The 12,837-nt window shown below is 41.8% G+C and overlaps 2 non-coding genes across 2 annotated transcripts; both read left to right on the forward strand.

Moving 5' to 3' along the window:
- Positions 1 to 11,724: 11,724 nt before the first annotated feature.
- LOC140285899 (U5 spliceosomal RNA) lies at positions 11,725 to 11,838 on the forward strand. The gene has a single exon (XR_011910839.1). It is a non-coding gene; the product is annotated as a U5 spliceosomal RNA (small nuclear RNA).
- A 316-nt stretch (positions 11,839 to 12,154) lies between these two features.
- On the forward strand, positions 12,155 to 12,345 carry LOC140285873 (U2 spliceosomal RNA). The gene has a single exon (XR_011910814.1). It is a non-coding gene; the product is annotated as a U2 spliceosomal RNA (small nuclear RNA).
- Positions 12,346 to 12,837: the final 492 nt, after the last annotated feature.

The raw sequence follows: 12,837 nt of genomic DNA on the forward strand, positions 1-12,837 counted from the left end.
CTTTGCTTGGTTGAGACACTTGCCCCCCCCCCCCCCCCCCTTGCTCCTCGGCTGACCAAGTAGGAACAATCGGGCCCTATTTACTCTGTGCAAAAGACAAGGCAGCAACAAAAACACCACGGGAAAACCGTATTGAGGCTTTGTTCTGACCGCTCATTCGGTGTCGCGTTTCTTTCAAGCAATTCTCCCGGTTAGCCCGCACTCGGCTCGCTCCCAGAGCCGTGTTAAAGTCTACTTCGCATTCACTCTCTTTTCTCAGCAGACTCTTGGGATTTTATCAATAAAATGAATTCCTTCACTCAAACTATGTTAAAACTGCTTTGTCCTTCATATTTACCATGTCTTGAAAGATTTAAACAAAAAAACCAACGTTGTACTTTGCAGTAAAAGAAATAGCAAATCTAAAGTTTCAGGAATCCGAGAATAAGCTTACTTTCATGAGTTCTTCACGATTTCGGATTTTGCTCTAAAATGAATTCCTTCACTCAAACTAAATTAAAACTACTAAACCGCTAATCTGTTACATGTAAGGCAGATGTCAAAATTTCCGACCATAATGTATAAAATGCGGTGAAAAAAAGGTGTGATAGAACACTAAAAGGTGGAGCGGAAGTGTTCGGCTGCAAGAAGGTGTGAATGTCCGACTATATTTGGTGAAAAGCAGGTGAAGCAAGGTCTGAATGCCAAACCTTACATCATCAAATGCGAGATCAGAGGTGTTTGGCTGCAAGAAGGCCATAGTTTGCCAAAAGCGGGTAAGGTGCGAATGTCCGACTAAATATCAAAAAAATTTGGGGCAGAGGTCTTCGGATGCAAGTGGGTGTGAATATCCAACCATACAAGTATGGTGGAGAGGAAGCTGTGAATAGCCGACCATAGTTTGGAAAAAGCGGGTAAGAAAAGGTTTGAATACCCGAACATACACCATCAAAAGAGGGAGCGGAGGTGTTCCGCTGTACGAAGGTGTGAATGTCCGACCATAGTTGGTAAAAAGCGGGTAAGAAAAGGTTAAAATACCCGACTGTACACAATCAATAGCGGGAGTGGATGTGTTCGGCTACAAGAAGGTGTGAAAGTCCGACCATGGTTTGTAAAAAGCGGGTAAGAAAAGGTGCGAATGTCCGACAATGTATGATCAAAAGAGAGAGCGGAGGTTTTCGGATACAAGAAGGTTTGAATGTCCCACCATAGTTTGTAAAAAGCGGGTAAGAAAAGGTTCGAATGCCCGACTATACACCATCAAAAGCGGAAGCAGAGGTATTCCGCTGTAAGACGGTGTGAATGTCCGACCATAGTTGGTAAAAAGCGGGTAAGAAAAGGTTAAAATACCCGACTGTACACAATCAATAGCAGGAGCGGAGTTGTTCGGCTACAAGAAGGTGTGAAAGTCCGACCATGGTTTGTAAAAACCGGGAAGAAAAGGCTCGAAAGCCCGACTATACACCATCAAAAAGAAGGTTTGAATGTCCATCAATAATTGCTTTAAAACAAGAAAGTAAATTTTCGAATATCAAACCGTACATGATCATAAGCGGGAGAAGAGGTGTTCCGCTGTAAGACGGTGTGAATGTCCGACCATAGTTGGTAAAAAGCGGGTAAGAAAAGGTTAAAATACCCGACTGTACACAATCAATAGCGGGAGCGGAGTTGTTCGGCTACTAAAAGGTGTGAAAGTCCGACCCTGGTTTGTAAAAAGCGGGTAAGAAAAGGTTCGAATGCCCGAACATACACCATCAAAAGAGGGAGCGGAGGTGTTCCGCTGTAAGACGGTGTGAATGTCCGATCATAGTTGGTAAAAAGCGGGTAAGAAAAGGTTAAAATACCCGACTGTAAACAATCAAAAGAGGGAGCGGAGTTGTTCAGCTAAGAGAAGGTGTGAAAGTCCGACCATGGTTTGTAAAAAGCGGGTAAGAAAAGGTTCGTATGCCCGAATATACACTATCAAAACCGGAAGTGTAGGTGTTCGGCTGCAAGAAGGTGTGAACGTCTGACCAAAGTTTGTAAAAAAGCAGTTAAGAAAAGGTTCGAATATCTAACCAAACATAATCAAAAGCGGGAGCAGAGCTGTTCGACTGCAAGTAGGTGTGAATGTCAGAGAATAATTTGCAAAAAGCTGATGAGAAAGGGTGAGAAATCCCGACCATACACCATCAAATGCGGTAGCCTAGTTGTTCGGCTGTGAGTAGGTGTGAATATCCAACCATAATTGCTGAAAAATGTGTTAGAAAAGGTAAAAATGCCGGTCCATACATCATCAAAATCGGGAGAGGTGGTGTTCAGCTGCAAGAAGGTCTAAATGTCCATCAATAATTGCTAGATAACATGAAAGAAAATTTTCGAAAATCAAACCACACATGATCATAAGTGGGAGAGGAGGTGTTCAGCTGCAAGAATGTGTGAATGTCCACCCATAATACCTGAAAAATCGGTAAAAAAAAGGTGCGAATGCCCAACCATACATCATCAAAAGCAGGAGTGCATGTGTTCGGCTACAAGAAGGTGTGAACGTCCAACCAAAATTTGTAAAAAGCAGTTAAGAAAAGGTTCGAATATCCAACCAAACATAATCAAAAGCAGGAGTGGAGCTGTTCGACTGCAAGTAGGTGTGAATGTCAGATCATAATTTCCAAAAAGCTGATGAGAAAGGGTGAGAATGCCCGACTATACACCATCAAATGCGGGAGCGGAGTTGTTCGGCTGTGAGTAGGTGTGAATCTCCGACCATAATTGCTGAAAAATGTGTTAGAAAAGGTAAGAATGCCGGTCCATACATCATCAAAAGTGAGAGAGGTTGTGTTCGGCTGCAAGTAGGTGTGACTGTTCGACTAAAGTTTGTAAAAAGTGGGTAAGACAAGGTGCGAATGCCTGACAATGTATGATCAAAAGCGGGAGCGGAGGTGTTCAGCTGCAAGAAGGTCTACATGTCCATCAATAATTGCTAGAAAACATGAAAGAAACTTTTCGAAAATCAAACCGCACATGATCATAAGTGGGATAGGAGGTGTTCAGCTGCAAGGTGTGAATGTCCACCCATAATTCCTGAAAAATGGGCAAAAAAAAGGTGTGAATGCCCAACCATACATCATCAAAAGCAGGAGTGGAAGTGTTCGGCTACAAGAAGGTGTGAACGTCCAACCAAAATATGTAAAAAGAAGTTAAGAAAAGGTTCGAATATCCAACCAAACATAATCAAAAGCGGGAGCAGAGCTTTTCGACTGCAAGTAGGTGTGTATGTCAGATCATAATTTGCAAAAAGCTGATGAGAAAGGGTGAGAATGCCCGACTATACATCATCAAATGCGGGAGCGGAGTTGTTCGGCTGTGAGTAGGTGTGAATCTCCGACCATAATTGCTGAAAAATGTGTTAGAAAAGGTAAAAATGCCGGTCCATACATCATCAAAAGCGAGAGGGGTTGTGTTCGGCTGCAAGTAGGTGTGAATGTCCAGCCATAATTACTCACAAACGGGTAAGAAAAGGTAGTATTGCCAGACCATATATGATCAAAACAGGGAGCGGAGGTGGTTCAGCTGCAAGAAGGTTTGAATGTCCGACTAAAGTTCAAATATATTAAAGAAAGCGGGAGGAGAGGTCTTCGGATGAGAGTGGTTGAAAATTTCCGACCATAATGTATAAAATGCGGTGAAAAAAAGGTGTGATAGAACACTAAAAGGTGGAGCGGAAGTGTTCGGCTGCAAGAAGGTGTGAATGTCCGACTATATTTGGTGAAAAGCAGGTGAAGCAAGGTCTGAATGCCAAACCTTACATCATCAAATGCGAGATCAGAGGTGTTTGGCTGCAAGAAGGCCATAGTTTGCCAAAAGCGGGTAAGGTGCGAATGTCCGACTAAATATCAAAAAAATTTGGGGCAGAGGTCTTCGGATGTAAGTGGGTGTGAATATCCAACCATACAAGTATGGTGGAGAGGAAGCTGTGAATAGCCGACCATAGTTTGGAAAATGCGGGTAAGAAAAGGTTTGAATACCCGAACATACACCATCAAAAGAGGGAGCGGAGGTGTTCCGCTGTATGAAGGTGTGAATGTCCGACCATACTTGGTAAAAAGCGGGTAAGAAAAGGTTAAAATACCCGACTGTACACAATCAATAGCGGGAGCGGATGTGTTCGGCTACAAGAAGGTGTGAAAGTCCGACCATGGTTTGTAAAAAGCGGGTAAGAAAAGGTGCGAATGTCCGACAATGTATGATCAAAAGAGAGAGCGGAGGTTTTCGGATACAAGAAGGTTTGAATGTCCCACCATAGTTTGTAAAAAGCGGGTAAGAAAAGGTTCGAATGCCCAACTATACACCATCAAAAGCGGGAGCAGAGGTGTTCCGCTGTAAGACGGTGTGAATGTCCGACCATAGTTGGTAAAAAGCGGGTAAGAAATGGTTAAAATACCCGACTGTACACAATCAATAGCAGGAGCGGAGTTGTTCGGCTACAAGAAGGTGTGAAAGTCCGACCATGGTTTGTAAAAACCGGGAAGAAAAGGCTCGAAAGCCCGACTATACACCATTAAAAAGAAGGTTTGAATGTCCATCAATAATTGCTTTAAAACAAGAAAGTAAATTTTCGAATATCAAACCGTACATGATCATAAGCGGGAGAGGAGGTGTTCCGCTGTAAGACGGTGTGAATGTCCGACCATAGTTGGTAAAAAGTGGGTAAGAAAAGGTTAAAATACCCGACTGTACACAATCAATAGCGGGAGCGGAGTTGTTCGGCTACTAAAAGGTGTGAAAGTCCGACCCTGGTTTGTAAAAAGCGGGTAAGAAAAGGTTCGAATGCCCGAACATACACCATCAAAAGAGGGAGCGGAGGTGTTCCGCTGTAAGACGGTGTGAATGTCCGATCATAGTTGGTAAAAAGCGGGTAAGAAAAGGTTAAAATACCCGACTGTACACAATCAAAAGAGGGATCGGAGTTGTTCAGCTAAGAGAAGGTGTGAAAGTCCGACCATGGTTTGTAAAAAGCGGGTAAGAAAAGGTTCGTATGCCCGAATATACACTATCAAAACCGGAAGTGTAGGTGTTCGGCTGCAAGAAGGTGTGAACGTCCGACCAAAGTTTGTAAAAAAGCAGTTAAGAAAAGGTTCGAATATCTAACCAAACATAATCAAAAGCGGGAGCAGAGCTGTTCGACTGCAATTAGGTGTGAATGTCAGAGAATAATTTGCAAAAAGCTGATGAGAAAGGGTGAGAAATCCCGACTATACACCATCAAATGCGGTAGCGGAGTTGTTCGGCTGTGAGTAGGTGTGATTCTCCAACCATAATTGCTGAAAAATGTTTTAGAAAAGGTAAGAATGCCGGTCCATACATCATCAAAAGCGGGAGAGGTGGTGTTCGGCTGCAAGAAGGTCTGAATGTCCGACCAATAATTACTGAAAAATGGGTAAGAAAAGGTGCGAATGCCAAATCATACATCATCAAAAGCAGGAGCGGATGTGTTCGGCTACAAGAAGGTTTGAATGTCCAACCATAGTAAGTAATAGGTGGGTAAGAAAAGGCTCGAATGCCCGACTATACACCATCAAAACCGGAAGTGTAGGTGTTCGGCTGCAAGAAGGTGTGAACGTCCGACCAAAGTTTGTAAAAAAGCAGTTAAGAAAAGGTTCGAATATCTAACCAAACATAATCAAAAGCGGGAGCAGAGCTGTTCGACTGCAATTAGGTGTGAATGTCAGAGAATAATTTGCAAAAAGCTGATGAGAAAGGGTGAGAAATCCCGACTATACACCATCAAATGCGGTAGCGGAGTTGTTCGGCTGTGAGTAGGTGTGATTCTCCAACCATAATTGCTGAAAAATGTTTTAGAAAAGGTAAGAATGCCGGTCCATACATCATCAAAAGCGGGAGAGGTGGTGTTCGGCTGCAAGAAGGTCTGAATGTCCGACCAATAATTACTGAAAAATGGGTAAGAAAAGGTGCGAATGCCAAATCATACATCATCAAAAGCAGGAGCGGATGTGTTCGGCTACAAGAAGGTTTGAATGTCCAACCATAGTAAGTAATAGGTGGGTAAGAAAAGGCTCGAATGCCCGACTATACACCATCAAAAGCGGAAGCGGAGGTGTTCGGCTGCAAGACGGTTTGAACGTCCGACCAAAGTTTGTAAAAAGCATTAAGAAAAGGTTCGAATATCCAACCAAACATAATCAAAAGCGGGAGCAGAGCTGTTCGACTTCAAGTAGGTGTGAATATCAGATCATAATTTGCAAAAAGCTGATGAGAAAGGGTGAGAATGCCCGACTATACACTATCAAATGTGGGAGCGGAGGTGTTCGTCTGTGAGTAGGTGTGAATGTCCGACCATAATTGCTGAAAAATGTGTTAGAAAAGGTAAGAAGGCCGGACCATATATCATCAAAAGCGGGAGAGGTTGTGTTCGGCTGCAAGAAGGTGTGAATGTCCAGCCATAATTACTCACAAACGGGTAAGAAAAGGTACTATTGCCAGACCATATATGATCAAAACAGGGAGCGGAGGTGGTTCAGCTGCAAGAAGGTTTGAATGTCCGACTAAAGTTTGTAAAAAGCGGGTAAGACAAGGTGTGAATGCCCGACAATGTATGATCAAAAGAGGAGCGGAGGTTTTCGGCTGCAAGAAGGTCTGAATGTCCACCCATAATTACTGAAAAATGGGTAAGAAAAGGTGCGAAAGCCCAACCGCACATGATCATAAGTGGATGAGAAGGTGTTCGACTGCAAGTAGGTGTGAATGCAATCAATGTCTAGATAGATTTCAACAAAAAACAACGTTGTACTTTGCAGTAAAAGAAAGTGCAAATCAAAAGTTTTAGGAATCCGAGAATAAGCTTATTTTCATGAGTTCTGCACGATTTCAGATTTTATGTATAAAATGAATTTCTTCACGCAAACTAAGTTAACACTGCTTTGTCCTTCATATGTACCCCTTTCTACATATATTTCAAGCATAAACTTCCTCATATTACCCTGAATGAGAAAGAGCCACACTTGTGATTAAGCCATAACTCCCTTTTGAGGAGTTCTGCATGATTTGGGATTTTATCTATAAAATTAATTCCTTCACTCAAACTATGTTAAAACGGCTTTTACCTTCATATATATCAATGTCTCGATAGATTTAAACAAAAAAACAACGTTGTACTTTGCAATAAAAGAAAGAGCAAATCAAAAGTTTTAGGAATCCGAGAATAAGCTTATTTTCATGAGTTCTGCACGATTTCGGATTTTATGTATAAAATTAATTCATTCACTCAAACCAAGTTAAAACTGCTTTTTCCTTCATATTTATCAATGTCTAGATCGACTTCAACAAAGAACAACATTGTATTTTGCAGTAGAAGAAAGAGCAAAACTGAAGGATCAGGAATCCGAGAATAAGCTTCTTTTCATACGTTCTGCATGATTTGGGATTTTATGTATAAAATGAATTCCTTCACTCAAACTAAGTTAACACTGCTTTGTCCTTCATATGTACCCATTTCTACATATATTTCAAGCATAAACTTCCTCATACTACCCTGAATGAGAAAGAACCACACTTGTGATTAAGCTATACGCCCCTTTTGAGGAGTTCTGCATGATTTGGGATTTTATCTATAAAATTAATTCCTTCACTCAAACTATGTTAAAACGGCTTTTACCTTCATATTTATCAATGTCTCGATAGATTTAAACAAAAAAACAACGTTGTACTTTGCAGTAAAAGAAAGAGCCAATCAAAAGTTTTAGGAATCCGAGAATAAGCTTATTTTCATGAGTTCTGCACGATTTGGGATTTTATGTATAAAATGAATTAATTCACTCAAACCAAGTTAAAACTGCTTTTTCCTTCATATTTATCAATGTCTAGATCGACTTCAACAAAGAACAACATTGTATTTTGCAGTAGAAGAAAGAGCAACACTGAAGGATCAGGAATCCGAGAATAAGCTTATTTTCTTATTGGCAAGTGGGAACTGCTTTGTCCTTCATATTTATCAATGTGTAGATGGATTTCAACTTCTTCTACTGCAAAGTCCAATGTTTTTCTTTGTTGAAGTCGATCTAGACATTGATGAATATGGAAGGACAAAGCAGTTTTAACTTGGTTTGAGCAAAGCAATTCATTTTATAGCAAAATCCGAAATCGTGCAGAACTCGTGCAGGCTTATACTCGGATTCCTGAAACTTTAGATTTGCTCTTTCTTTTACTGCAAAGTACAACGTTGTTTTTTTGTTTAAATATTTCTAGACATGGTAAATATGAAGGACAAATCAGTTTGCCTAACAACTCTGATCTTGCTTTTGATGATGTAAGGTTGGGCATTCAGACCTTGCTTCACCTGCTTTTCACCAAATATAGTCGGACATTCACACCTTCTTGCAGCCGAACACTTCCGCTCCACCTTTTAGTGTTCTATCACACCTTTTTTTTCACCGCATTTTATACATTATGGTTGGAAATTTTCAACCACTTTCATCCGAAGACCTCTCCTCCCGCTTTTGTTAATATATTTGAACCTTAGTTTGACATTCAAACCTTCTTGCAGCTGAACCACCTCCGCTCCCTGTTTTGATCATATATGGTCTGGCAATACTACCTTTTCTTACCCGTTTGTGAGTAATTATGGCTGGACATTCACACCTACTTGCAGCCGAACACAACCTCTCTCGCTTTTGATGATGTATGGACCGGCATTTTTACCTTTTCTAACACATTTTTCAGCAATTATGGTCGGAGATTCACACCTACTCACAGCCGAACAACTCCGCTCCCGCATTTGATGATGTATAGTCGGGCATTCTCACCCTTTCTCATCAGCTTTTTGCAAATTATGATCTGACATTCACACCTACTTGCAGTCGAACAGCTCTGCTCCCGCTTTTGATTATGTTTGGTTGGATAATCGAACCTTTTCTAAACTTCTTTTTACATATTTTGGTTGGACGTTCACACCTTCTTGTAGCCGAACACTTCCACTCCTGCTTTTGATGATGTATGGTTGGGCATTCACACCTTTTTTTTGCCCATTTTTCAGGAATTATGGGTGGACATTCACACCTTGCAGCTGAACACCTCCTATCCCACTTATGATCATGTGCGGTTTGATTTTCGAAAAGTTTCTTTCATGTTTTCTAGCAATTATTGATGGACATGTAGACCTTCTTTCAGCTGAACACCTCCACTCCCGCTTTTGATCATACATTGTCAGGCATTCGCACCTTGTCTTACCCACTTTTTACAAACTTTAGTCGAACAGTCACACCTTTTTGCAGCCGAACACCACCTCTACCGCTTTTGATGATGTATGGTCCAGCATTCTTACCTTTTCTAACACATTCTTCAGCAATTATGGTCGGACATTCACACCTACTCAGAGCCGAACACCTCCGCTCCCGCATTTGATGGTCTATAGTCGGGCATTCTACAGCGGAAAAGACTCATTCTTATGTTTGGTTAGATATTCAAACCTTTTCTTAACTGCTTTTTACAAACTTTGGTCGGACGTTCACAATATCTTGCAGCCGAACACCTCCGCTTCCGCTTTTGAAGGTGTATATTCGGGCATACGAACCTTTTCTTACCCGCTTTTTACAAACCAAGGTCGGACTTTCACACCTTCTCTTAGCTGAACAACTCCGCTCCCTCTTTTGATTGTGTACAGTCGGGTAATTTAACCTTTTCTTACCCGCTTTTTACAAATTATGGTCGAACATTCACACCTACTTGCAGCCGAACACCTCCGCTCCCGCTTTTGATGGTGTATAGTCGGGCTTTCGAGCCTTTTCTTCCCCGGTTTTTACAAATTATGGTTGGACATTCAGACCTTGCAGCCGAAAACCCCCGCTCCCTCTTTTGATCATACATTGTCAGGCATTCGCACCTACTTGCAGCCGAATACTTCCGCTCCACCTTTTAGTGATGTATGGTTGGCATTTGCACCTTTTCTTACCCTTTCTTACCCTACTGATTGCTTAAGATTAAGTTGTTTTTTCTCAAACTACAACATTTTTTTAATTGTTGAAACTTGATTTGAAGTGGATAAATAAGGAGGACAAACAGTTTTAAGTCAGGCTGATAGAAGGAATTAATTTTATAGCAAAATCTGTATTTCGTCATATGTCGAGAGATGCTTATTGCTGAAGAAGTTCTTTCTCATTCTACAAAGTACAACGTTGTTTATCGTTGAAACTTGATTAGACATGAATAAATATGAAGGACAAAGCAGTCTTAACTTGGTTAGAGTTAAGGAATTCGTTTCATAGGAGAATCCAAATTCGTGCATAACTCGTAAAATAGAGCTTATTTTCGGATTCCTGAAGAATGAGTCTGGTTCTTTCTCATAATACAAAGTTTGTTGTTTATTGTTGAAACTTCATCAGAAGTGAAGAAATAAATGAATGCCTATCAACAAATGTGGGATCTAAACTCTAGTGCTTCCTCTAAAATAATTTCCTTTCTCAATTCAGAAATGTGTGTGTGTAAGTCACAACACCCGTGACACCAAAACGGCTTTCTTTTCTCTCTTTTCTCTACACTCTGCACTGTGAGCACACACACCAAATCAGAAAGGCTTTTTTCTCTCTTTTCTACGTTATGGACTGTGGGGACACAAAACCGCTCTCTCTTTTTTTTTTTGATTGTGTGCCAGGGCGTTGTCTCACGTATTAGATTATGCTTACGATACGAATGGGTTTATCAGTCACATCAGAATCCATACATACTGATCCTCCCGTAATAAAATGGTCGGATCTTATCAAACACACTTTGTTTCTTGTGACAATCAAGTCAGCGAAACAGCGTATACACGTCAAGACACTGAATCAAGTTTGCCACAAGAACTCATAAGTTTGGCAGTATTGCTCTGCCATCAGCAATGATACACCCATTTTATTTTCGTGAGACATGTGCAAGCACCTGTTCATCTACTGTTCTATCACTATGAATTAGTGATCTATTATCAATAAGGATACTTCTACAACTACTCTATCAAAGTATGTCCGGACTTCTTACGTTGTCAGTTGCTATATATGAATAAGTGGGTAGCTACTGACAAGCATTAAGCATGTCACACAGCCCAAACATATAACATTTCAGGACACACCACACAGTTAACAACCACAGTGAAGCGTGTCAAAGCCCAAACATGTAACATTCAACAGGACACTTACACAACACATTCAAATCAAACAGTCAGACAACATACAAGAACATATACCCCAGCCGGCATTGCTCCCTGCCTATTTTCCTACAGCTCACTATGTGTGCGCACACCTTTATTCACAAACTCTTCAACTTATACTCTTTTACCGAAGCTGCTACAGCTCGATTGGCCGAATACCGAATAATCCTAATTCGGTGAATTTGACATCTGCCTTACATGTAACAGATTAGCGGTTTAGCAGTTTTAATTTAGTTTGAGTGAAGGAATTCATTTTATAGCAAAATCCGAAATCGTGAAGAACTCATGAAAGTAAGCTTATTCTCGGATTCCTGAAACTTTAGATTTGCTATTTCTTTTACTGCAAAGTACAACGTTGGTTTTTTTGTTTAAATCTTTAAAGACATGGTAAATATGAAGGACAAAGCAGTTTTAACATAGTTTGAGTGAAGGAATTCATTTATTTATAAAATCCCAAGAGTCTGCTGAGAAAAGAGGGGGGGGGGCAAGCGTCTCAACCAAGCAAAGCTCACCATGGGGAAGGTGGCTATGCCAACTAGCCTGATGCCCTGCTCCCGCAGTGACGGATAATCGTACTCTGGTTTCTCTTCATAACGTACAAGTCTTTCGCCTTTTACTAAAGGCTTCTGTGGAGAGCAGCACTAATGAGTTGTTTCTATTTTTGGCAGGCTTTACCTTTGCGGGTGAAGCCCTTTCTGTCTGTGCAAAAGAAATCTTGTTACTGTGCAGAGTGACTTCTCTGAGTAGAGTCGCCTTACTTGTTGCGACTGTGCCGATGTTCGAAGCTGGAGTGCAAAGTTGTTGCTTGAATGCTGCTTGCTGGAGCGTGCGGGAGTGCAAAGTTATACCATTTAAAAGGGCTGAAGAGTGCTCAGTGCAGCAGGTGGGCGGAGGTGCAAAGTGACACTCTGGCCACCTATGGCCATAAAAAGAACAGGGGTGTTAGCGGACAAGTGCGCATTGTGCCAGGAAGGGCCCTCGGACGTTAACCAGTGGACAGTTGTCGCTTCTCGGCCTTTTGGCTAAGATCAAGTGTAGTATCTGTTCTTATCAGTTTAATATCTGATATGTCCTCTATACGAGAACTACATATTAAATGGATTTTTAGCAATAGGAGTTGAAAAAGTAGCTTGCTCCGTTCACTCCAAGCATTAACCCCGTACTGCAGTGCCGCTGGGAACGGTGCGCTCTTCTCTACTCTTGTGAAAAAGCAAACAGCGGTGCAGGATGCAAGTTTCAGGGAGCCCAAGATGAAACTTTCTTTTAGTCTGCTGAGAAAAGAGAGTGAATGCGAAGTAGACTTTAACACGGCTCTGGGAGCGAGCCGAGTGCGGGCTAACCGGGAGAATTGCTTGAAAGAAACGCCATACCAAATGAGCGGTCAGAACAAAGCCTCAATACGGTGTTCCCATTGTGTTTTTGTTGCTGCCGCTGTTTGCTTTTTCACAAGAGCGCACCTGTTGAGAGGGGGCCTGGGGGGGCCTGGGTGATGGTGGGTCTCAGGCCCGGGCTGCTGCGACTGGTGTGACCGGGTGGTTTGTTTGTTTGTTTTTTGTTGTTGTTTGTTTGTTTTTTGTAGAGGTCCTCCGGAGTGGGGTTGGGTTGAGTGGGGTGGGGCGGGATGGGTACCTTCTGGGGGTACAGTAGCTCCCAGAATATGGTCGCTGCAGGCCCCGAGCCTGGTG

This window comes from Leuresthes tenuis, unplaced genomic scaffold (assembly GCF_036924035.1).
Source record: "Leuresthes tenuis unplaced genomic scaffold, fLeuTen1.0.hap1 SCAF_63, whole genome shotgun sequence".
NCBI lineage: Eukaryota > Metazoa > Chordata > Actinopteri > Atheriniformes > Atherinopsidae > Leuresthes > Leuresthes tenuis.